The 25,285-nt window shown below is 36.0% G+C and overlaps 1 protein-coding gene across 1 annotated transcript in view; it reads right to left on the bottom strand.

Moving 5' to 3' along the window:
- Positions 1-25,285, bottom strand: part of LOC115523939 (ephrin type-A receptor 6) — a 267,647-nt gene that overhangs the window by 140,045 nt on the left and 102,317 nt on the right. The window lies entirely within an intron of this gene.

Here is a 25,285-nt window from a genome sequence, read left to right on the forward strand (position 1 = left end):
GAAGCAGTGTTTTGCTTTAGGTCTATCAGCAGTGATGCTTAAAATGAGGAAAGCTTTTACACCACCCAGCAATTATATATGTTTTTGAAATAGCGGTAAGGAAATCCATATCCACAATTCTTAATTTGTTACACCTTTCTATTAGGGAGAAGACAGAGTTTGCAAAGGTAGAACCACATGCTTTTTCACTTTTAAGAAGGCTACTGTGAAGCAAAAAAACCCAACAGGAAACCACTTGGAAGTTTATTCATAAGATTATATCATGAATTGTGAATAAAAGAATGTCAGAGCTGGAAAAGACATCATAGGTCATCCAGTCAAAAAATTCTCATTTATAGACTAGCAAACTAAGGCATGAAAAAGGGAAGTGATGTCACTTAGGTGGCAGACTCCTAGGACAAAATCTTCCCAGTGTAGATTAAAAATAAATAATGAGCCATTTCCTATTTGGGAGATTGCTATTCTCTGAATATGAATCAGAAACCCTTCAGTTTGGAATAACAGCATTATAATTTGGTATCTCAATGACCTGAAAGACACTAAAATCATTTAGAAGAAAATTTAATATACATGCACTATCAGTGCATGGGCAGTACTGGTAATTGATATGGTATATCTAAGTTTAATCACAGTAACACTCTAAAAGCAAGTTACACTGATGGTTATAAGGAATGCACATCATTTGGGGCCCCTGAAGCTCCAATCAGGCCCAGCAGTTTTCAAATAAAAAGACCTTGAATCAATCCTCTCAGGCTCAGTTTTAGCAAGTCTTACATTTTTGAAGAGACTTCACTCTGTTCCTTGACACAAATTTCGCACCTAAAATATGTTAAAATTCATAGCCTCTTTGAAATCTGACCAGGATTAAAGGGACCTGGTATAACACATTCTATACAACTTGCTTCTACAGAAAGAGCTGATGCTAAAGAAAAGCCAGGATTTCTTAGATCTTTAGAAATGCTTAGAAAGCGAAGTTACAATGTATATTTTAATGGGTGAGGCCTATTTATTGTGCATTGGAATAAAGAAAGCATGGAAAGAAAATCAAATGCTGTAATTAAGCTGGTTTTGCTGTTGATTTTATGAGGCTTTAGTGGAAAGGTCCAGCAGAGTTTGAGTCCCTTAAACATGAAGAGATGTGGCTAAAGTGCCAAGCAGTAGTTCTGAGGGAACTTTTGATGAACAATGAATCTAATTTCTCCTTTTCTATTACATGGGGTGTATATATCATTGAGCACAAATATTTCCTCATGTACAATGTTTCCCATGCAAGGCATTTTCCACGTTGCAATGTTTCAACACTGTCTGAGAAAGTACCCATCACCACGGAGCATTACTGAATACCAGGTAGAGACAATTATATATTTATACTGTATTCTTAAAGTTACAAAAGAAGTGGTGATTTTACAACAGAGAAAATAATTATAAGAAATTCAGATTTTATGATAGGTGGTAAAAACAGAAATATTCCAATTCTAGCTGATTATGGACTTATTGAAGCCAAGTGATAAGAAGTTTGGTTCAAGAATATGAGATTGTAGGGGCACCTGGGTGGCTCAATTGGTTAAGTTGGTTAATTTCAGCTCAGGTCATGATCTCATGGTTCGTTCAGTTTGAGTCCAGGGCAGAGCCTGCTTGCCATTCTCTCTTTCTCCCTCTCTCTGCCCCTCCCCTGTTTGTGTGCACACTCGCTCAAAAGCAAACAAACACACAAACAAACTTAGAAAAAAGAATACTAGATTGTAAAAAACAAACAAACAAACAAACAAAAAAACAAAAGAACATAATCATGCACAGGAAAGAAAAAAGAATATAAATGCAATTATCTCAAAAGAAATTTTGAGAAAAACAAAAGTGTGTAGAGCAGACTTTAAATAATTTTAATATGCTTCAGATTTAGAGATTTTTATCTTTCTATTATTTTGCCATATTATGTGAAATTGTTAACTTAGAAAAGATGTCCATTATTTTAACTCCTTGAAAGAAACAAAATACAAATATTATTTTATTGCTATGATTACATTGATTACTATTTCTATTGTTGTGACAGCCTGTCATATTTAATAGCAGCTTTCATTTTCCTAAACCTGCTGCATCATTCATAATGGCTTTGTGATGTTTCTTTACTGTGGGTTAAAAGGCCTTTCATTTATTGTGGCATTTCTTCCTTAAGGGACTGTCATTTTTTAATATATGAAACAAACAGAAAAGCTGGTGTACATGAATACGTATTCAATTAAAATATGATATTATGTGATAATAATGCCTTATCAGTTTCCTCCTTAGGGTCAGTCATGTCAATAGAGATTGCATGAAACATTATAGCTCTGTTTTCACAATTGAATAATGAAGCTGAATTTATTTGTTATAATTCCCTTATCTCTTAATCTACAAGAAATTAAGTTCAGGAACCTTCTGGGATTTGATATGAAGTAATTTTAGTCTGGTTTGCTCTACTGCTTAAGTTGCTGGCCCTCGCTGTCTTTATTTTTTTTTTTTTAATACGTAATTGTAGCAAAGAAAAAAGAGAGACACCAACCAAGAAACACACTCTTAACTATACTGAACAAACTGATGGCTATCAGAGGGGAGGTGGGTGGGGCGACGGGTGAAATAGGTGATGGGGATTAAGGAGTGCACTTGTGATGAACACTGGGTGTTGTATGGAAGTGTTGAATCACTATATTGGACACCTGAAACTAATATTACACTGTATGTAAACTATAGTGGATTTAAAATAAAACAAACAAAACAACAACAACAAAATAAATAAGCAATTGTGGAACTTATTAATTATATTGTAGCTAAAGAATGAACAACATCAAACACCTGTAGCAGGATAAATATAAATGTCCATCAGTATTTTGTTTTTACGTGCATTCAACAGACTCTTTGTCAATATAAATTAGATTTTTATTTGATGAAAGTATTCCTTTAGCCACTACAAATTTGAAATATAAGATGTGTCACTTCACACATGCTTTTCTAAATCTCAAACAAGTGAGTTTCCAATTTGTTAGTGATCTGGACTCGGTGAGTTAAAGAGACACCAGGATAGGACACTAGCATTATATTATCTCTAATGTAGAGTTACCAGATAATCAGGTGTCCTGTATTTTTATTTGCTAACTCTGGCAACACTACTCAAATATAATTCCAAACACTTCTGAGTATCACACTAACAAAAGACACTATTAACTACTGGTATAAGGTAAATTAACATAAGTTACTGGCTGCAGGAGTTAATTTATCCGTCCTTCAGTAGTTCAGTGGTTGTCAAGGTTGCTTAGGGAGTACTGCAAATTATGACTGGGGAAAGACATTATTTAGCAAGTGAGGGTCCGCATGTGAACCAAAGGCATCGCAATAACTGGTATACCCACTGCACAAAGGAGCATTTCCCTCAAAATGCTAGTAACACCACTGAGAAACGTTGTCTGAGAGTAAAGCATCCTTAAAATAATGGTTGCTAGTAACCACAGCGTAAAAAAAGCAGAAGTTGACATGGCCCGAATTTTGACATCTGGTCTGATCAATTAATGGAGGATTCTGATTGCCCAGATTATCTGAAAGTAATGTGGTCTATAGAGTAACCAGTTTTCAATGAGTTATAGTAAAATATATTTAACACTTAAACCAAATGAAACAAAATTTTATTTTGATATTGCAGTGATCTCTTTGAAATAACTTTACATTGGACATTCAATATCATTAAGAATTTGTGTAAAAAGTTGACTATGACTTTAAACTCTATGCCTTAATTTCCTTATACGTAAAGTGAAAATAACAATTGACCCTACCTCATGAGGTTGCTTGTAAGGGTTAAAGTAAATAATCATAAATATAAGACAATATCCTTAAATGGTCCTAATTTCTTTTTTAAAAAAGAAATCTCTTTGGGTGAGAAACCGAGGTAGGCTGATTAAGTTTTCTAATGCAGAACTACTGCCCTCCACCACTCACATACACAAAAACCGAACAGACAAAAATCTCTTCTTTGAAGATCATGCATCAGTAATTTAATTTTGTCTGAAAAATTTAATAAAGGAAATATCCCTATAATAATGAATTTTTTTCACATGTGGCTACTTCAAATCGTCGCCATCTTGTTTTGTTTTTGCAGATACACATTTTGACCTATGTGTAGAAAGAGAACACCTAGACGCAGTTAAATACAGTTTAGAATTGTAAACTGGAAATATATGCGCCCATGTGTATTAAATAAATTGTAAATAAAATATATGCATAATACTCCCCATGTATAATGCTCAATATTTTTATTGTTAGAGGTGTATACTCAGAGAATTTTGGAGAATGCTTGTTTAAACAATAAAACAGTGAGAAAAATGCTGAAGTATTTATGAAGGAAAACATTTACTTCATGAGCTTGAACAATTAGGGCAAGGCCTTGATTTCACCTGGCCTCAGGCAGGCATCCCAGAAGCCATGTTGTTCCTTATACAGTGGTTCTCAACCTTGTGTATACATTAGAAAATAGGTAGTCAAGGTCCAAGCAAACACACAGAACACACAGAAAACGGAAAAGCCACGTCTCCAACTGCTAAAAAGAGCTCTTTGTCAACTATAATGTGATGCAAGGATGATCTACACTGATACAAAAAGAAATCACAAAAAGTCCTAAATATGTAGCATATAGTGTATATTGTGCATGTGTGGTATGAGTATTATTTGAAGTCAAGTGTCAAAATAAGCTGAACTTAAACATCAGATCCTACAGTGATACATTTTATGCTGTTAGTATATAAAATGAATATTATGTCAAAATAATTTTATTCCTTTTGTATTTTGTGTTTTATAATAATATAAAAGGTAACAAAGTATATCTGAATAAATATATAACATAAACAAATTAGTATTCACATAGTAGAGAGTTTTGGCTCAAACATGTCTACTGAAAATGACTAAAATTTTGGAGAGTTGAGAATTGAGTATGTATGCATCAGAGTAGAGATCCTTTCTTCAGCCTTAAGTATCCAGTATTCAGTTCTTTAACAGGCATATGGTAGCTACTACATGACTGCGTGGTTTAGGTTAATGATGGTACCTCTGAGCTACAGTGTGAATGAGCAAAGTTCAACGATAACATAGTCTGTTAAACCAAAGGCTATCTCAAGGGCTATTTTTCTTGAGGAATTCTCACTTCAGAACGTTCAAAGAGTCTCTACTCGTTCTCTATTTATACATATGCCTGCCTATCCATCCGTATGTCTATCTACCTGCTGTTTGTCTACCTGTCCATTCCACTCATCCTGTGTCAGAAAGTGTGTTTCCTTCCAGTCCTAGTGTATCTCATGTTTTCTCTCCTGTGTGCCTCTCTTCTATTTCTGTTCCAAAAATTTATAGAGTACACATTCTCTCTTCTACCAAGAGAAGTACAAACAAAACAAAACAAAACCATAAGCTCATTGTTTGTTGAACATATGCTTCCTAATTTTTTGTGATGGTGGTTGAAGCCTCAGACTCTAAGAGTTATATGACCATTGAAGGAAGACCAGAAACAGTAAGAAGCCATTTTAAAAAAAAAGGCATTTAAAGAACACATTTTTTTTTTTTTTACTCCAAAGAAATCTTTAATTCTCTTTACTTAATAACATGCAGGAAAAACTAAGCTGCTGTGCCTAGTTTGGTGGAGAAAAGATACCTGCCTCATCGTGGTGTTGTAGGTGGGCTAGCTGGGACCCCAACATTTTCTGCTTTAACTTGATCAGAAGTTGCACAGAGTAGGGTTTCAATAAAGGCAAATGGAATAAGTGGATTGAAAAAATGATTAGATGAAAAGTAATAAATTGCTCCTTTGGCAAATATCTTGCGAGGATCTAAAGGAGTACTGAGCCTGTTCAACTGCTTCCTAGGCCAACAGCCTAGATGAGACCTAATTATCATCAATTAGGCCTAACATGTGAAAGGGAACTATTACATTCATAAATAACTCATTCATGCACTTATTCATTTGTTCAGTAAATATTTTGAAGCACCTATTTTTTTTGTTTGTTTTTTGCTTGGACTACAACATACATTTCTAGTACAAAAAGAGGAAATCCCCTTGCCTTTGGGGATGTGTCGAGTAAGAGATTGCTACGGCTGAGGTCAGAGAGGTCTTTTCCTGCTTTCTCCTCTAAGGTTCTGATGGTTTCCTGTCTCACATTTAGGTCCTTTATCCATTTTGAGTTTATTTTTGTAAATGGTGTGAGAAAGTGGTCTAGTTTCAACCTTCTGCATGTTGCTGTCCAGTTCTCCCAGCACCATTTGTTAAAGAGGCTGTCTTTTTTCCATTGGATGTTCTTTCCTGCTTTGTCAAAGATGAGTTGGCCATACGTTTGTGGGTCTAGTTCTGGGGTTTCTATTCTATTCCATTGGTCTGTGTGTCTGTTTTTGTGCCAATACCATGCTGTCTTGATGATGACAGCACTGCTAGGAATTTATCCAAGGGATACAGGAGTACTGATGCATAGGGGCACTTGTACCCCAATGTTCATAGCAGCACTCTCAACAATAGCCAAATTATGGAAAGAGCCTAAATGTCCATCAACTGATGAATGGATAAAGAAATTGTGGTTTATATACACAATGGAATACTACGTGGCAATGAGAAAGAATGAAATATGGCCTTTTGTAGCAACGTGGATGGAACTGGAGAGTGTGATGCTAAGTGAAATAAGCCATACAGAGAAAGACAGATACCATATGGTTTCACTCTTATGTGGATCCTGAGAAACTTAACAGGAACCCATGGGGGAGGGGAAGGAAAAAAAAAAAAAGAGCTTAGAGTGGGAGAGAGCCAAAGCATAAGAGACTGTTAAAAACTGAGAACAAACTGAGGGTTGATGGGGGGTGGGAGGGAGGGGAGGGTGGGTGATGGGTATTGAGGAGGGCACCTTTTGGGATGAGCACTGGGTGTTGTATGGAAACCAATTTGTCAATAAATTTCATATTAAAAAAAAAACAAAAAGAGGAAATCGATTTTTGATAGGACACTGTTATTTTCAGGAAATGATTCTAACTAAGCTAAGCCAAAGTTACAATTACAAAATCTTTTCATTTCCTAAATTATTATAAATGGAAATATGCCTACAACTAAATTCATGTTTTCCTCTTTAGCTAGCTACACAGCTAATCTCCATGAAGATTCTGCAGCACCAAATACAATTAAAGATCATGCAACCATTACTGTTTGTTTTTGGCTTTTTTTTAAATCCTTCAGGTCACTGCAATATGAATTTTATAGATTTATCATCCTGTTGTTTTTCAATAGGTCACAATAAAAGTATTGAAGCAAAAAGGGTAGTTTCATGGCTGGATTTTTATGAGTTATTTCTGCAATGCTTTTAAAAAGAAATTTGTAGCTTTCCTTGAGTTATTTTTAAACTTTTAGGATATGCATGATAAAATTATGGTGGTTGTATTTTTTAAAGCTAGCATTAACAAAGAGAATTAAGATATTCTGAAGCTGATTAAAAAAGACATTTATTAAAGTATTTTTAAATTTATATTTAAAGTAGACATTCTCTGACTCTTTAAAAACAAATGTTTTAAATGTCTGAGTTTCCTTATCTGTAAAATGATGAACTTGGACTAGCACTTAGCCAAATTTCCTTTAAGTTCTAAAAATCTGTTTACATAATTTTTATCCCATTTGTTACATTGAATTATATTTTCCCCAAATACGGATTATGTCCAGTGGTCTTACCTATGTTTGTATGTGGTGGGAATTGGAATCTTAATTATTAAAAAACTGTCCTGACTAAATTTGCAATATGCCAACACATTCATCAGTTTTTTGAAAATGCCTAGGCTTGAGACCAGAATTTTGATTCTACCATTCACCAGATGATTCATCTAGGGTAAATTATATAGCTTCTCTGATAATTTCTTCATCTGAAAAATGGAGCTAATAATAAACATATCACTTATACTGATTTACTGCACATCATGGGAAGTGCCTGTTAGCGGCTAAAAGTAAGCGTTCAATAGTGAGAGAGAAATATTATCTTCTTTAATTCCCTAAACTTGACCTACCATGGCATGTCTCTATGCCTCCGTGACATTTCCTCTTGAAAAGCCCTTCTGGCCTCTGGTTACTGTCAAAACATGCCCGACATACCCAGGGAGAACTCATATTCTTTCCTCTGTGCCCCCATTTAGTCTTAGCTACTAGAACAGAGGTAGAACACTATCATAGATACATTATTTATTTGTTTACAATTTTGCAATACCAAATGCAAATGCCTTTATGGCCCTTCGGGTATAATAAATAGGTATGTCAAATTGATGACCAAAAATAACTGATGACAAAGGCACTGGGTCAAATGAAAGTTCTGGCTAAGGGCAACAAATTCAGATGTTTTAAACAACACTGTAGAAATCAAATCAAAAACATACCTCTTAGCTGAGTTCAGCCTGTGGGCTGCCATCAGGTGACTTCTGGCTTACATGTCTGTCTTTTCTACTAGGATGTGATCCCTGAAGAACAGGGACAAGTCATGCATGTTTTATTCTCCTCTGTATGTCCAGTCCCAGAGCTTGCACATAGTGGGGGCTCGATGTAATGTTTATTGAGTTGAATTAAAACCACCTTTATATGAATAGTTCAAAGGCAGTTTGACTTTATTTGGATAAATAACAGACTGAGTTTTCTTGATATCAGAGATTTTAAAACCATGTATACTCTAATAATATAAATATCCTCAAAACTGTGTATAATTATTAAAGTTCAATGAGATTTGTGACTTTCCACGAAGTGCTTATGAAGAAGCACTTAGGAATGAGGGACAAGTAAAATTCTAATAAAAAAATTTAAATTCTAGAGTTCTTTTATCTAAGAAGTGGTGAAGGGGTGACCTGTACTTGAAAAGCATGTCTTCCTGATGGAGTCACCACACAGGGCCATGGTCAGCGGACTGGTACCCAGCTTTTCTTTCTGGGGTCAGACTTCATATGTTCTTTAAACAACACCCAACAGCAACAACAACAAAACCCTATATGTTCTTTTATAAAAATGCTTTTTACCTCGGGTGCCAAGGTGTCAGTTAAGGAGCTGCTAAGCAGCATTTATCCATGCGTATGAGAGCTAGATCTATTTAGCTTTGCAGCCAGAGTGTGGTATGTATTTAATATTTATAAACTGTGGGTATATCTGTCACATTATTAAAGGGAAGTTTGTACACTTGATAAAGAGGTCATGAGGCAGGCTGCCTCTGCCTCTTTGTAATTTTCTAAGGCTGCCTTCAGTTGGGATTAGTCATTGGTTGCTAGCATGTACCTTGCTGTCAGGTGTATCACACTGTTGTCTCTCATGTACAAAGCATGAAAGAGAATGTTTATGGATTTAGTTTCACTTCCAGATATGGGTGATAACATCATTGGCTGTCTTATCTACCAAAAAATGTGCTAAAACATAATACCAAACATGTCTCATTAAAGGCTAAGTGATTGAAATTCCTTTCAAAGACCTGTTAGCTTTTTAAGGTCAGAACGGTACTGATTTGGAGAGAAGGCAAACCAAGAAACAGACTCTTCACCACAGAGAACAAACTAATGGCTACCAGAGTGAGGTGTAGGTGTGGGTGTGGGTGGGGGGTGATATAGGTGATGGTGATTAAGGAGTGCACTTGTTGTGATGAGCACTGGGTATTGTATGGAAGCACCGAGTCACTGTATTGTATATTTGAAACTAATATTACACTGTATGTTAACTAAGCGGAATTTAAATAAAACCCTAAAAAAAAGAATGGTATTCATTTGACATGTATGTGGTACGGATTAGATAACAAGATAATTTGGTTTAATAGTTATCATTTCGAGAATTTGGTCTTGAAAATAATCAAGGAACACAGTAAGTCTTGAAAATAATTGAGAATAGCCAATAGAGAACAAAACTAATCAAGACTCCAATGACTTTACATCAATTCTGATACCGTAAGTGTATGACTGAAGTAGTACCATAAAGGTGTGGTGGTGGCAAAGACATGTCCACTTTTCCAGGTAGCCGATTTGCACTCAAGGTAAACATGTGGGATTTCCTTCCATGTCCCTCCCTGCGTGGTGTAGACACTTAGGTGGACACATCCTTGAGTCCTTTCAATTCAGATCATGTTATTCCTCATTAAAAAAATTCACATTCTCCCTACTGATGAATTCAAACCCAAGGAATAAGTGTGGTTTCGGAGGTAGGTGGGCCAGGTTGCACTGCTTCCAGTCCAGGCCTTGCCTCCTTTCCTATTCCATCATGGGCTCAAGATGCTGCTGTACCAGACTGGAAAGGAATTCAGTCTCTTGGCCCTGACCTTGTCAGTCCTATCAAGACACGTGTGGTTCTCAAATATAGACATTCTGATGGGAGTTTGTGAATTAAATAACAAATGATTTAGTTTGTTTGGTGTATAGAACAGACCAAGATCAAGACGCAAATTGAGAAATTCCATAGTCAACTAATGCAACTTACAGTAGCCAAGGAATCCCGCAGTGTTGCCATGGAAACGGACCAAATGATGTGAAATGAAGACGGTTTTGTCATATTCTTAGGAAGTAAATATCTTTTGAATTTGAGAAAGTGTTGGTACAGAAAATACTTTATGTAACTAAGTGGGCTATTCAGAAGCTGAGAGATCATTTTTTTTTTTTGTACTTTGTTTTCTAATGTTTACTTTAGAGAGTGAAAAATGTAAATGCTTTCAGTCAGGAAGTTTTTATTTAGTTTTGGAAATTGAACAGGAAATGCATCTATCTTGCAATCTTTTTGCGCATTATTGGATGTTGGGCAAAATATATAACTATTCTCTGGTAATTTTGTATCAGTAATTTGAAAATGAGATATCAATTCTTCCTTAAATTTGGTCAATCTCTCTTTAAAAGAAAATTAATTGTCACCATTTTGCTAGATTGATCTAGTTCTTCTGAAGCATAAAATTTATGCTAATGATGACCAACAAATATAAAATATGGTAATGGAATTAATTGCACAGCAGTGTACCTATTTATTAACATAGTGTCAATGTCTTAAAGTTACTACAAAAACAAAAATGCTTTACCTTAAACTTTTCAAATTTAAACTATACTTTTAAATATAAGGGATTCATACTATCATTAGCTTGTTGAGCAAAGACTTACTTTGAATCTAGTTTTCCATGTTCAAAAGCAGCTACAGTTACTTTAAATGCATACTGATCACTAATGGACTGAAACTACCATATTACAGAAATATTTGCCACATATTTCCCATTCATATTTTCTCAGAAGTGCTAAGGGTTTTTGAACTGTTAAATCTTTGCATACCTCTATGACATCCCTGCCCATTTCTGTACTAACCTAGGTGTTAAGCATGACTGTCATAAATGTTATACTTTCTTTTTAAAAAATTTTTTTTACATTTATTTATTTTTGAGAGACAGAGTGAGACAAAGTGATAGTGGGGGAGAGGGCAGAGAGGGAGACACAGGCTCGGAAGCAGACTCCAGGCTCCAAGCTGTCAGCACAGAGCCTGACACGGGGCTTGAACCCATAAACCTCAAGATCATGACCTGAGCTGAAGTCAGACGCTCAACTGACTGAGCCACCCAGGTGCCCCAAAATGTTATACTTTCTGTTAAACTGAAAGTATGGTGTTGTTTGATGTTTATCTTATATTTGCAACCTGAATTTTACCACCTAAATGTAATGTTCACATGTTGATTACCACATTATTATTTTTTTTTTTTGAGAGAGAGAGATAGAGAGAGCAAGCAAGCAGGGGAGAGGGTCAGGGAGAGAGAATCTCAAGCAGGCTCTAGGCTCAGTGTGGAGCCCGATGTGGGGCTTGATCCCTTTACCCTGGGATGACGACCTGAGCCGAAATCAAGAGTCAGCCACTCAACCGCTGAGCAACCCAGGCACTCCAAGATATTTTTTGTTAAAAAAATGGTTTCAAAAATTCTTGACTTTTTACTCCAAACACATAAGAATTTTCATTGTTACTTAAATGTGTGGCTCACTCCTTCCAACACAAAGAATGCCCTATCTTGGCCTGACCCATTCTAAATGCCCTGATTAAATGCCATCTCTTTTAAGAGGCTTTCCGTTTTCTCACGGCTGGAATAATCCGCCCTCATCTGTGCTCCCTCAGGAGGCAGTAAAGCTGCCATGGAAAGCACACAGGTGCTGAAGTCAGAGGGGCTCTGTTTCAAGACATTGCTGTGCCCCAGCCTCCTGGATGACTGTATTCAAGTCACTTCAACTCCCTGAGCCTCAATTCCCATTTCAGTAACATGTAGAAAACAGTCTGTTATGAGGACAATTATACAAGACAGTGTTTTAAAAAATATCTGATACAAAGCACACTCACTCACTCACTCACATAAGGCCTCTTCCAACCTTTCTTGGCCCTTTTCCCTCTCTCACTTACATTTTTCCTTGCTGTATAATTGTTTCTGTTCATGACACAGCTTACAATAAGTTCTTTGAAGAGTTTCTCATTTTTGTATTTTTATTTCTGACAGAACTGGGCATGGTATGCTGCATACAGGGTCAGTTGTGAAGGTAAACACAGGAAGTATAAAGCACATCCACATCTCCCTGACTCATGACAATGTTACTGATGGTTTTGAGAGCAGCTTCTGAGGGTGGAATGACAAAATCCATGTAATTGGTTTAGTGGGTTAGTCAAAAATAGAGTCCTTAAAAGTGTTATGGCATGCAAAGCCATACTCTCTAGCTCATATGCTCTTTATTCTCAGACAGACAGATGGGGACACTTAATGACATAAACAGCCAGACAAGGGGCCTCCATACATACCCTCCACTTCATTTCTTTCAGTATTCTATATGTGTCCTCTCATTTATGCATTTAAGGGACAAAGAGAGAGAAGATTTCAAGGGCAGAGCAATCTTGACTGCTTGAGCCCAAGAGAAATGTGCAGCACAGAACTAAGGATGATGTTCTCTGAGGGAGAGACTGACTCACCATTCATTTTCTGTGGGCCTAATTCTCCTAGATCTGAGCCAGCAAATTCAACTGTGGCCTGAAGCAAACTAATAACAGTGTGTTGGGATCTATCTCTAAATATGATCATAAGTGTGAAATGGGCTTGAAGAGAGTCAGGCCTTATTCAGTTTTATGTATCTTTTAATTTTTATTGAGGCCATTCCCATTTTTAAGCTTGGTGCCTTTAGGAACCATATTAACTTCCAGGTCTGATCTGAGGTAACACTCATTGCTGGTAATAAGGGAGAAAAATAGAAACAGGCTCAAAGAAGTCTGATTTTATTACTCTTAAGCCACATGAACTGGGCCTGTCCAGATTGCCTAAAATAATACCTCCACCGACAATCTCCCAGCCCCTTGCTGTGCCACCATTTTCACTACTGCTGACCATTAGGTCATCCATGGCAGCCATTAGACTGAGTTCAAAATGAGGGTCGAGGTACATCCTATTCTGTGAGAATTGCTGAAGGAGATTCATGGATTTTATAAAGAGAGAAAGTGAGAAAAAGGGAGCTAGCAGGTGTTGTTCACTGTTGAAAATGCCCCGATCAATGTATTTTTCAGAGCTAATTCCAAAGCAGTTTCAGCCTCTTGTATTATTAGATTACTGGTTCACTTAGCATACACGTTTTTTTATTACGTTTTCAATATTGGCTTGGATGTAAATTTGGGTAGTTTGCTAAGATATTCTCGTGGTGGTGCATGATTATAGCTTCTTGGATATAGCGACAGTGTGAGAGGAATGGCAGCTTCTGACATGATATATCTGGAAAGGAAAACATTTGGAAGCAGTTTGAGTGCATTTTATTTCTGCATGGACTCTTTGGGCACCCAGCCACTTTCAAAAGCATTATTTAACAAATTATGGCACCACAAAAAGTATTTTATGCTCTGGATGTTAGTTTTCAAAAGAGGAACCAATAAATGTCTGGAGTAGAGAGAAGTACTATCTAAGAGACGTACTGGAGTGAGTTAAAATTAAAAGGACATTTATATTTGTAAGTGAAAAATAAAACTTACTGCTTTCAAAGTATTACATTCAATTTTATTGCTACTTAAATAGACTCATTTTGTGTACATGTTGTGTTAATAGAGAAAAAGATGTTTGTTTATTGATACTTTTAAGGAGCTGAATTATTATATGGTGATGAGTTTATCACCACATTTTATAGTTTCAGAGTTTAGGGAACAATGATGCACTTTTGTTTATATCTGATTTCTAAAAAAAATCCAAACAAAATGGCTCTCTCATTTACCCTTTAAATACTGGCACATGTGCTCTTAAATGGAGCAGGCCGTTGTTATTGTCTGAGCCATAGGTAAATATTGTGTCAAATGAATCACCCTTTAGCATCAATAAGGTTGGGCCAGTGGAGAAGTGGGGTGATGAAACTACTCCTTGGAAGAATGCTGCTCACCCATGTGAGGTAATTTTAGTGTGCTGGCAGAGGTAATTTCCTAAATGGCATCCTGGTGCCCTAGAAGACTTAATTCACTTCAGCTGAATGAACAGTTGGATCAAGCTCAATCATGGAGAGTTACCCCATTCATACTCAAAGGCATATAGATCTCAAATTGAATATTCTTTAATTGGGTGCATATAACTTTAGGGTAACCTGGGTGCAGGTTTGGGGAAATATAAATGAATGCAGCCTAATTAGAAAGCTCTATTTAAACTTGCTTTTCAAATCACATTTTCGCAGTACTAGATGGCAGTGACCTAAGAAGATGGAGTACTTCCAAGAAAGGAAAAAGTAAGTGACAATATCACTGCTTAACTGTAATCACAAACTCTTAGTTTGGAAAGAGTCCCGGAAAGTTCGTATTTAAGTACAGATGTAGGTATAATCTAGCAAACTGTATTTATAGAAAAGAAGTGCTTGCAAAGATAAATAATAGATAGTGGAATAGGCTTGTCAAGAAATAAACAATGAAAAGGAGATAGATTTTTGGGTAAATGACATATATAGATCAAAGAAAATTGTTGCATAAAGATAAAGTTGCATGTTTGTGTGTGTATGTGTGAGTGTGTTTATAAAGTACTGATTCACCAAACTTTAAGCACAATCTCATACAATGAACAAATGTGAGACTTTCAAATATTCAGTCTTTAATGAGACAAAAGAGTATAGTTTCCTCAGATTTTTTTAATTTATAAAATGTATATCATGAAAAAACCATAAGAATAATCACTAGGTGAAGATACCCCATCTGAAAGAACTTTTACAACCTAATCAGCCTCTTATATCATATGCTGGATGTCCCACAAATGGAACAACGTTGGTTTATTCTTAATGTTGGAGTAAAGTTCTACATCCCTAGTCATGCTCTGACCTCATGGTGGCCAAGATTGACAGTGGCCTGTAAATATCTCTTTCCTCCTTTTTCGTACTTTCAGATTCCTTGATTTTTAGCTGGCACATAGCTGGCCAGAATAAAGACCATATTTTTTCCAGCTTTCTTATGCATCCAGATGAGGTTATTTGATTAAGTTGTATGTGATCAAGTAAGTGTATGTGTCCCAGAAGGAGGAAATAGACCATGTTTACCCTTTCCTCTTTCTGAAATCATGGGACGTAAGCATCCATCCTAGGCAGTGTGCTGAAGACAGCCCACTCAAGGATGACGCCTGCGTCGTTGAAAATCATGAAGCCCTCCTATTAGCCATAGATTGCTCTGAATGTTGCTTATGTATGAAAGAAATAATTTTTATTCTTTTAACCCACTGTTATTTGGAATTTTCTGTTACTCCCAACAGAATCTAATCTTAAACTGATTTTTGATTTGCCTTCTTTAACATGCCTGGTTCCTGAATTAACTGTACCAACATCCTATGATTGCTTTATCTCTTTGAATTTGAAACAGCCTTAATAATTATCATTTTGGCTATTCTAGACTATTCTTCATTTTGGCTATTCTAGACTATTCTTGTACATCTCCACCATTAGATAATTTCTATGAGGCCAATATCCTATGATCTTGTTCACTGTATCCTTAACACTTAAAAACTGATAAATGACCAGATGAATCTTATCATATATTTTCTACCATTTTTAGATATAAACCTTTTACTTTTGACAAGAATTAATTCTGATTAATAAATGCAAGCACCCCACAAGTCATTTCTAATCTAGTTTTAATGCCATAGTTTTGTACATGAATGAGTTTTTATTTTTACCTTTCAACCATAAAATAAAGTGTATACATAAAATAAAGATGGTATGCTTTGAATTTAGAAAAACAAGTAGTCTGCCTCAATTGAATTCTTCTTCCACTTAACTTCTGTAACTTTGGGATCAACCTGAGGACAGAAAATATTGCTGACCCCAAAAGAACCCAAGCTTGTCAAGATTTATATGTCAGGGTATACTTAAGCCATTCTGACAGAAGACTTCCCCAAACTTTGTGCCTCCACCTGAATGTCAGCTGGTCAGGCTGGTTGGTGAGTGGAATGGAGGGAGTGTTTGAAGGGTACAACTCTCTAGTGGGTGAGATCAATACACTGTTTGTCTCCCACTGATACTACGAACATCATAGGTAGATGTAGCTGCTCCGTGATTACTCAAGGGAAACATTTACTGAATAACTTTTGTGGAATGTGTAAACTTCTTGAAGTTTTATAGAAATCTAATACATTTTTTGACAATTTTATGATGTGTATTTATAATTTATCTAGAGGATACAAAACAATTTTTTTACAGAAGTATAATTAACATACATTATTAGTTTCAGGTATGCAACATAGAAATCTAATACATTTTGATGGAACTCATTTGTCATTGACACCTTCTATATAGGATGGGTATTTTCTCTTGGAAAAAAAAGATTTCACAGAAAATCTCTTTTGAGATAGCCTTCCTATTCAAACTTCCCCATTCCTCAGGATAGCAAGGATCTAAGGATCATAATTCCTATAATTCTTTCCCCAGCATACACACACACACACACACACACACACACACACACACACACCCTGTATCCCTTCACTTAGTGAATGGACTTGACCATTCAGCTAATTGCTAAGTTGGAAACTTGAGGATCATTTAGACCTCTCTCACATTTGTCATCCTAAGGTGCAGTGTTCTATGGATTCCACGTAGAAAATATTGTTGTGAGTCATCTCCTTCTTGCATCTTTACCACAACTGTAAAACTTCTTTAAGTCCACCATTACTTTTACTCAGGACCATTGGAGCCATTTGTTAATTGACTTCCCTATCTTCAGGTTAGCGTCCCTCCAATTGCCCTTACATCAGCTGGCAGGAAGGCATTACCAAGATGCAAATGTGTTTATGTGATTTCCCTGCTTAAACCTTTTAAAAGCTCCCCACAGATTTAAGAATAATGCTTATAATTTAAATTACACTGTAATGCACAAAGATATTCTTATTAAAATTTAAACAATTCAGAACAGTGAAAATTCCCTTTTATCATTCATTTAATCCCTGCCTTTTACTGCTATCATTTTGATGTGTGCACTCTCAGATGTTTTTGTATGCTATGTATGTTTATAAAAGTAGATATGTAAATATGCTTCTTTATGTTTAAACTTGATTACATGTCTTGGAGACCCTCCTTGATATTGATCTACCTCCTTTTTAATTGCATCATAATATTCACTAGGACAAATAAGCAATAATTTATCTAACCATCTCCTTCTTGGTGAGTATTTGGGTTATTGTGTGTATATCTAGAATAGTTACATCATTGTAGGGTTTATGAGTTGAACAATTATGTTAATTTTAAAATATGATAAATACTTTCAAATAGTCCACAAGGAGTCTGTCAATTGTGTCAATTTATACTCCTACCAATAGTGAATGACAAGTATGTTCTTATTTTCTCATCCCCTCCCTAGCAGTGGTATTATCAATCTTTTGCTAATTAGGTAAAAACTATTGAAACTTTTGGTATTAATTTGCATATCTTGGGTAATAGTGAGATTAAATACATTTTCTTATTTTTACTAATCATATTTGTTTTTATGCAAATTGGCTACTCATATTTTTGCTCCATTTTATATAATGGAGTCTTTTAAAAGTGATTTGTAGGAACTCATCATCTAATTTCCATACTAATCATTTGCTTAATAAATATTGCAGTTTTTCTCTTTATCCATTGTTTTTCAACTTGTCAATCTCTCTGGCCACATTTCCCAAAATTGCTTTAATCTAATAACCCTTTGCTTCCAGAGTAAGGAAATGCTTGTAGGCTTATAAACCTATTAACCTGTTTCACAGTTCTGTAGCTTCTTCCTACATGTTCTTTCTGCTAATAATATATCCTTTCCTCACCCTTCTAACCAAATTAATTCTTACTTGTTCTTCAAGACTCTGCTTAAGTGTTAATTCCTCTAAGAAAGTTTCTTTTATTCTCATTCTTCTTTAGATGGATCTAATGTGCTTAGCCTGAACCTCATGCACTCGTCCATTACCTATTATTGCACTCAAGTATCAATCCTCCACATCTCTTGTCACTTCTACTAGACTTATATACTCTTTGGGAGTACAGATGGAACATTATTTGTATTAGAATCCTATTAACTACTCAATATATGTTTGTTGATTGAATGACTCTATAAATTCAGCCTTTAGGATAAATTATTAAAACCATTCCTCTATTTGATAATGCAATTTGGATTTCTCTGAGAGAAACCTACAGTTCTTCTCAAAGCAATTAAATACTTTCTTCTAAGTTGTTTAAATAAAAGAGGGTGAAAAGTTATTTGGTGCACATTATATGATAGGTCGATAAATAATATAATATTAAAATATCATGGCTATCATTTAGGCAAAGTATCTTAGAATTGGGAAGAGCCTGAACATTGTGGACATTCTTTTACTGTTCTATTTGCATCTCTGTAACTATGCTCTGTGTCAGTCTGTTTCATCATTGGGCTTTCCGAACTCATATAAAATCAATACAAAATTTGCCTTCGTGCAACTTCCATCTGTTGGTTTTCACAGTTGTGTGTAACAACTTACCATATCTGGAGAATCCTATTATTGCCACTTACATTTTCTTACTACATTTTGACTGTAGGATAAACATACCTTGATCTTTTAGACACTTATTTTAAGTCACACCACCTTAGTTACCCTACTGTTGGAAAAAATATACTTGGTCAATATTGCCTTTAAAATACATTATCTGGAACTGATCACAGTACACCATATATAGACTATTAAAGGAATCCTTCAGTCATTCAAAATGGTCCCTTTCCCAATGATATCAATGGAACCAAAAATGTAGTTAGCTTTTTGGAAATAGCCATGTCACACTGTAATCTATTATTGAACTTGTGGCCAACAAAAATTCACTGGCATTTTTCAGTTGACCAGCATTAAAGCTTTACTCTACCTAATATAATATGAAAGCACACTGTTTTATATTTATTCTTTTAAGCTCTTGCTTGTTTTGGCCCTTGTCAGGTATCATGAATTCCTTGTATGTGAGTAAGAAGAATATTATTACCCTTTCTACCCTTTACATATTTTCAAAATTTCTTTATTTCTTTTTTAGTGTTTATTTATTTAATTTTGAGAGAGAGAAAGAGAGAGAGAAAAGATGGCAGAGAGAGAAGCAAAGATGGCAACCAGGCTCCACACCGTCAGCACAGAGCCCAATGTGGGGCTCAAACACACAAACCTTGAGATCATGACCTGAGACGAAATCAAGAGTTGGATGCTCAACTGACTGAGCTACTTAGGTGCCCTAGTCCAACAATTTCTCTTTTTTTTTAATGTTTATGTATTTTTGAGAGAGAAAGGGAGAGGGAGGGAGGGAGGGAGGCAGAGGGAGGGAGAGAGAGAGAAAGAGAGAGAGAGAACAAGCAGAGGATAGGCAGAGAGAGAGGGTGACACAGAATCCAAAGCTGACTTCAGGCTCTGAGCTGTCAGCACAGAGTCTGATGCAGGGCCCAAACCCATGACCATGACCATGACCTGAGCTAAAGTCAGATGCTTAACTGATTGAGCTGCCCAGGTGTCCCCAACAATTTCTAAACTACGTCACTGGGAGGCAGAGTTATTCAAAATAGACAAAGTTGTTATTAAAAGGCCGTGAGTTTGGAATTATTCTTTACTAAGAAATTTGGCTGTTATTTTGTCTTTTACTTAATTCAGCAGTGTCCTACATCTAGGGGTGCAATATAATCTATATGCATTTTGTTATGAAGGTGTGGGCAGAAAGCAGAAGATTTCATCTAACATAATTAAGGGGCATAAGCTTTAGAGTCAGACAGACATGGATCACAGCTTGACTTTGACACCTACAAGCTGTATGATACTGCACAAGTTACTTACCATCCTTGAATTAAGCTCTTTATTTGAGAAATGGAGAAAATAAAAATTAGCTTTGTAGTGTTTGTGAGGATTTGTTAAACTATATATGAGAAATGTGCAACATGGTATCTGGCACATAGCAGGCAAACAACAGGCAAATGAGAAATTGTATCAGATTAAGTTGGTCACTCATGAGCCAGCTATGTAACAACACAAAGGAATCCTAAATTAATTTTTAAAAAAAGTCTTATACATTCATTCTGCCCTTGGATTTAAAATCTAGGAACCAGAAGGCCAAGAACTATGTGGTGTATAATTTACTATGATTCTGTTACCTAGCTAAGGTCTTATATTACCGTGAGTGCCTTATAACTCAACAAGTATGTTAAAATATCACATAAAACACAAAACAGGAAAAAAGGAGCAACTAAGGGATTAGTGTTTAAAATCACATAAGCATTAATCAGAACCATATAGATTTTTTGGTCCAAGAAAGCTTCTACTTTAGATAAACTGCCAAGATTAAAAGGATAGTTTGCATATATGGATAAAATGCTGACTAAAGGAAAAAAGTAAAACTGGATTAAAATAACCTTATGGTTTTATGAACAGAAAGTGGCAGCAGAGGTATACTGAAATGCTGCTAATGTGCTACACATTGCAGTGTTGGTCTTGAGTCCAGAGCTCTTTTATAAGCAAGTTTCATTGACCTTCTACATTTCACATTGACCTTGATGCTTATAAACACTGCAGGGCTTGGCAATTAGTCTTTGGTGAACTGAGAATTCACTTCTTTGTAGGTTCTTATTGTTCGATCTCAATTAAAAGCTATTTAATGGCAAGCTCACGGGGAGTCCAAGTAACAGAAAAATTAGGGTCTAATGTATGTTGTGTAGTGTGAAATAGAGAAAAGAGTTTCAAGTTGCAAGGCAGACTTTCTTTTGTCTTAGGGAAATAAGATTTATGACTTACATGTAATTTTTGTCCTTTGAAGGTTACATCATAATGAAATAATAAGAAAAAATGGCATTTGAGATGATAATGCAGTAGCCAGGTCACTGAGAGAGTGACTTCTCTAAAAGTACAAGAATTTAACTCACAACTCAGCTTTAGAATCTATCAATTAGCACTTACGTTTTGGAGAAATTACCTGACATAAGCGATTGTTTCAAAAGACGATATTTTAACTCTAGAACTTTTTAAAAAAGGAGTGTTTTCCTCTTGAATCTTCTTTGTGTCAACCCCTATAATCTCATTTCTACCATTTTACCTCTGGCCCTTACTACCCTTAATTGTGACTATTGCAATAGGCTGCTAATTGGTCCCTCTGCTTCTACTCTTTCCCTATTCGGGTTTATTAAGTTCTTGGGCTACCCTGGCAGCAGTATTTTGTAACTATTGAGACTGCTGCCCCGGATGACAACTCCCTACTGTGATACATGTGACGTGTTTCTATGTGACAACAGAATCTGACCTGGGCTCTGCCTACCATGTGCAATTCCATTCATCTGGGACTCTACCCCTGAATTTGGGCTTTGAGTTTCAAACTGTTTTTCCCTGACTCTCTATGTGAACTATTTCAGTCTGACCTTTCTCGGTTCTTAACAGAATCTGAAGATGACTTCTTTGTTGCCACATTCTGGCTTCTGGACTCTACAGTTGCTTGTGGAAGGATATTATTTCCACAGGCCAGAATTTAACCTCTAGCTTATTCTAGCCATTTTGTACACCACCCCTTCAGGAAGACTTGTCATCTTTCTATTCTTCAAGACTTTCTAACATTCAAAAAAACCTTTCTAGTATTAAAAACTTTCTATTTCATTTTCAGTAGGGTTAAAGTAGTATGGTTTAGTATTTAAGGCTTTCCATAATATGATTTAACATATCTTTTGGATTTATACCCTAATACCTCATCATGTAAACCTAATGCTTAAGGCAGACTGAGATGCTCCCTATCTCCGAAATACAGAAATGCTCTTCTTGTCTTTGTGCCTTTGCTCATACTGCTCCCCTGACCTAGGATCCCTGGCATATGATCTTTTTGCTTGTTTGAATCCCAGGCACCTTTATCCTCCCAATTCATGGCCTTTTTCCTCCATAATATTCTCCTGACCACTCACTTCTATGACTCCTTCACATTTGTATTTGTATCACAATTTTATTTCATTTTCATGTATTTTTTTATTCTACTTACACGGACTTCAACCATAAAATTGCTGTTGGCAGCTGGGTAACATGTTAGTAGTGCAACCCAGTAATCGTGCCAGTGGATACTTCACACTAAAAGAGTTTCTTTCATATAGAATTCAACAGGGTTTGATTCAACAAAAGCCATGGTGACTTACATAATGCCCCTCTGGTTCTGCATCCTTGTACAGAGAAAAGCCGTCAGAGGGTAATGGTTGATCACAGCAAGCATTTGCTCAACATGCAACAGGAAAGAAGGAACTCTGTTATTTTATATAAGTGGGTATATTTTTACACGCATATTGGAAAGTACCAGTAGCTACAGAAATAATGTTTATAAGTTCAGTGTTTTCAATATATGCTGATGCAAGAATAAGAATTCTTTCCAATTAAAACAGAAGTCTTGTTCTAATCTTTTGTCATGAGAAGTATTTTTATCAATGTATATAACATTTACTATGTTCTTAATATTCACAAATACATTCTTAATAATATAAATATATATTCAGTTAATCTTCCTAACAATCCAATGAAAAAAGAACTACTACATCTTTTTATTTTATTTTGGCAGAGAAATAAACTTGCTCAAAGTCACCTAAATAAGTGACAGAACAGGAAATATAAGCAACCTGATGAGAGAGATAAGTGTATGTAAAATAATAAGGGTAACACAGCATTTTAGATGCCAGGTTAGATATTTGAGGAGGGCACAGTAGGGGAAAAAGGAAGTCATGATTCTATAGGAAGTAGGGAAGCCTTGATTTGAACCTAAAAAGGAAAAGTGATACTAAGAAAGAAGAGAGGAACATTCCAGGCAGAAGGAGCTGCTCTAGGGAGTATGGTGCTCTCTGAGTGCTTTAAGTGATTGAATGGAGCTGGAACATGTACAGCAATTATCAAAATGATCTGAGAGAGGAAGCAAGTGCCAGATCAATAGAGGACTTGAATACTCTGCTAAAAAACTTGAATTTTCTATATGAAACTGTGAATAAACTTGAAAACTTTTAAGCAGGGGAGAATTTTATCTGTTTTGAATTTTATAAAGATCACTCCTGCAGCTCTGGGTAGAATGAGTTGGAGAATGGCAAAAATGGAGGCAAGAGATAAAAGTTATGTGATTCTCCCTTTTTTTTTTTTAAAAAAATTAATGTTTATTTATTTTTGAGAGAGAGAGAGACAGAGCGTGAGCAGGGGAGGGGCAGAGAGAGAGAGAGAGGGAGACACAGAATCTGAAGCATGCTCTAGGCTCCGAGCTGTCAGCACAGAGCCCGATGTGGGGCTCGAACCCACAGACCGGACTGTGAGATCATGACCTGAGCTGAAGTTGGATGCTTACTGACTGAGCCACCCAGGCGTCCCATGTTAATTCAGAAAAGAAATGATGAAAGAACTTAATAAAGTTAGTAATGAAGATGAACTGAGGGAGATAGATTTAAGAAGCAAGAGAACGTGGGTCTGGATTAGATGTGAAGAGTAACAGAAAGGGGCAATCTATGGTGCATCCTGGATTTATGATGGAGAAGCAAGAAAGATCATGACTTCTATTTTGAACATATTCTGAGTGGTGTATTTGATATCCAGATGGAGAAGAGCACCCAGCCATTGCATATTTGGAGCTCCAGGGAGTGGTGCTGGCTATGACTGAATTTGGTAATGCATGAATGGTCAGGATGAGCACAGTAAAAAGAAGGTTGGGGGTCAAATATTGGTCTCCACAAACCTTAAAGGCAGAGAAAGAGGAGGACATGATAAAGCCAGAGAATAGCTAGTCAGAGGAGTAGGAGGAGAGCTGGGAGAGAAAGGGAATTGAGTAGGACAAGACAGGCTTTCTAGGAGGGAATAGGCAAAATGGCTAGTGTTATGAAGATATAATGAGATGCCCAACACTAATAAAATGGTTGTTAAATATTATTTTCAAAATATCAAAAGACTTAAAATAGGTAAGTAATACTATATTTCAAAAACATTAAAATAAAATAAGTTCAAGTTTAATCCTGACGGACTCCAATGTGGCTGTTTCTTACAGATGATACAAAGAATAGCATGAGCTGGATGGTTTGCACTAAGGGAAGTTTATTCTCACATAGTTCTGGAGGCTAGAAGCCTGAAATCAGGGTGCTGGTCCCATTGATTCCTACTAAGAGCTCTAAGGGAGAATTTGTTCCATGTTTCTATCTGCTGGAGACCATTGTCAATCTTTACTGTTCCTTGGCTGGTAAAATACATCACTCCACTCTATTTCTGTTTTCACATGGCTGTCTTCTCCCTATGTGTCTCTGTGTCTTCCCATGGCATACTCCTCCCTGTATGTCTTCTCTCCTCTTCTTATAAGGACACCAGTCATATTAGATTAAGGGCCTACCTTACTCCATTATGATCTCATCTTAACTAATTACATCTATCACCATTCTACTTCCAAATAAGGTCACATACTGAAGTACAGTCAGAGAGGACATGAACATGTCTTTTTGGGGGACACAATTCAATCCATAACAGTGGTTATCACTATACTGGACACTGCCACACATTATCATATGAAATCTTCATACCACTCTGTAAAGAATGTATTATTAGCCCCATTTAATGGACAACATTGCTAGATTTCTTCTATCGTATGCTGCATGAATAATGTCCTTGGAAGTTGTGTAATAGAGCAGGACTGAATTTATTTTTAGCACATATGCCGTTTTTACCAAGTTTTTTTTCTTTATGAAATAATTTTTAGAATTGCAATGATGAATGTATTTTTTAAATTTAAATTCCAGTTCATTAACATATAGTGTAGTATTGGTTTCGGGAGTAGAATTTAGTGGTGATGAATGTATTTTTAATAACTTACA

Source organism: Lynx canadensis, chromosome C2 (genome assembly GCF_007474595.2).
Source record: "Lynx canadensis isolate LIC74 chromosome C2, mLynCan4.pri.v2, whole genome shotgun sequence".
In the NCBI taxonomy this organism is placed as follows: Eukaryota; Metazoa; Chordata; class Mammalia; order Carnivora; family Felidae; genus Lynx; species Lynx canadensis.